This window comes from Condylura cristata, unplaced genomic scaffold (genome assembly GCF_000260355.1).
Source record: "Condylura cristata isolate star-nosed mole 26May11 unplaced genomic scaffold, ConCri1.0 scaffold00015, whole genome shotgun sequence".
NCBI classification, from domain to species: domain Eukaryota; kingdom Metazoa; phylum Chordata; class Mammalia; order Eulipotyphla; family Talpidae; genus Condylura; species Condylura cristata.
In genome coordinates, this window is record NW_004567116.1 from 36,033,843 (window position 1) to 36,036,102 (window position 2,260).

A 2,260-nucleotide genomic window follows, 5' to 3' on the forward strand; every position below is an offset into this window, starting at 1 on the left:
GGCAGGCGGCAGGCGGGAATCGAACTCATGCGGAAGTGGCTTCAGATTCTCAGTGCTGTGCTTTAACCCGCTGCGCCACCAGGGAGGGCCAGATTAATGATTTTTAAGGAATGACAGGAATTACCTGCATGGTGACCAGTGAAAAGGTAAGAGGCTACAGAGCTTACAGTTATCGCACCATTAACAACTTAAGCATAGGCAGGCCAGTGCATGAGTCCAAGTAAATACTTCATTGGTACACTGTAAGCATTAAGCTACAAGAATTCAAAGATCGTTTACCTTTGCTACTGTTATTGGAGGAATGGACTTTCTAGCTCTGAAAACTAGGACCCTCATTGTCAGGGTCAGGCACCAGCCAAACATAGACATAAGGAAGGAGCAGATGTTCCAAGAAGAAGCAGCTATTTGGGAGCGATAATCTCATGACTTGTTAACACCTTGTTTGCCACCACTGGTTAGTTAACTCAAGCCTGGGCAGAAATATAAGCTTCAGTTCCTTGTCAAAATTCCCACCTGACAATTTCTCCCCTCTACCTCAGCTTATAAAAACCCATTACCCCTCCCTCAGCACCACTCTGCCACGCTGTGATTCAGAGCCTCACCCAGAAACTGGCCTTTAACAAAATTCCTCTTCTCTGAGCCCCTGTATGTGGTAAGTTGCAATTCAAAATTATAGAATGAGAATGAAATGTGGGTTGATTTCCTCTACACCACGGAAACCTTTCTCTTCTTTACTCTTGCCTCCTCTGAAGACTCCTCCTTCTTTAGACTGCTTTTCTGTCAGCAAGAAGGTTTCAAACTGCCCTCCCTTTCCCGTCAAAATACTTCTGGCTTCCTATGGACACATCAGACTCACCCATTTTCATCTGAAGCTTTTGTTATCTGAAGCTTCACACACTTTGTCTTCTACAAAAGACACAATGTCCCTTGACACCAATGAAGCCGTAGTTCCTTAGAGAAGATAAGGCAAGTCAGGGGCAAATGTGGTAGAAATTACTCACCAAGCCAGGACCTTTAGAGCAGTGCAAAGAAAATGCAGAGAAGTGGAGTGAAAATGAAAGTGAAATTCTTGGAGGTGGAGAAGAGAAACTATGGACCAATAGGAGGCTTTGGCAAGGCAGAAAATGGCAAGGCTTTTTGTGCCCAGTTATTATGGGCTAAAGGCTATATTCTTATTTCTGTCTCATTTACAGAAACAGGAGATGTTTTAATGATTCCTCAAGGTAATTCATTTTGGAACACTAGAAGTAGCTAAACTGTATAATTTCACACACACATAGATTAAATACATTATTTCTGTGTATCTGTCAGATGTCGTTTTCAGATGAGATTAAATTTGAATCTGTATACTCAGTAATGTAGATCCATAAGCTAATTCAAATACTGAAGTCTTTAATGGAATGTTTACAAATGTTGATTTATAATGATGGAATTTGACACATGTTGTAAGGCAATGCTACTTCAATAAAAATTAAAATAGGAGCCTCCCTGGTGGCACAAGGATTAAAGCACAGCATTATGAAACTCTCCACAGCCACTGCAGCACCAGTTTGATCCCTAGCCAGGAAGGTGACCCCACATGACATGGCAGCCCTCTCTTGTCTCTCCCACTGCTCCCCTCAGCAGTGTATTTCAGTCAATCTACCTGTTGTGTTTGCTGCTCTCTGGTGAATCCTCTCACTCCTGGCACCTCTGGCCAGTACCCCAGCTCTTGTATACATAAATAAATAAATCTTTTAAAAAAAAAATATATATATATAACAAACAGCTCTGTGTTGTGGAGAAACTCACCTGGGTAATTTGTCTCATGCCTCTGAAAGGGGAACCTGGTGAAAACTTTCCCAGAGTGAACCCAAGGACCCTGCACTAACTCCAAAAACAATATCAGTGATCTTTCAGCTAAGCTATTCTAGTTTCTGGGTGACATATATGACCAAGAAATATATATATAAGATTAATGATTTTTTAAAAAATATATATTTATTTATTTATGCATACAGAACTGGGGTACAAACCAGAGATGCAAGGGAGGTGAGATGATTCACCAGAGATAGAGTGGGGAGCAGAACAGGCAGATAGACGAAGAACACTGCTGAAGGGAGCAGCGGGCGGGTCAGGAGAGGTCTGCTGAGCCATGTAGGTCACCTTCGGGGTTGGGGATTGAACTTGCACTGAAGCAGCTGTGGCTAGCTTATAGTGCTGTGTCCTTTTACCCATTGTGCCACCAGGGATGGCGCAGATTAATGATTTTTTTTTTTTT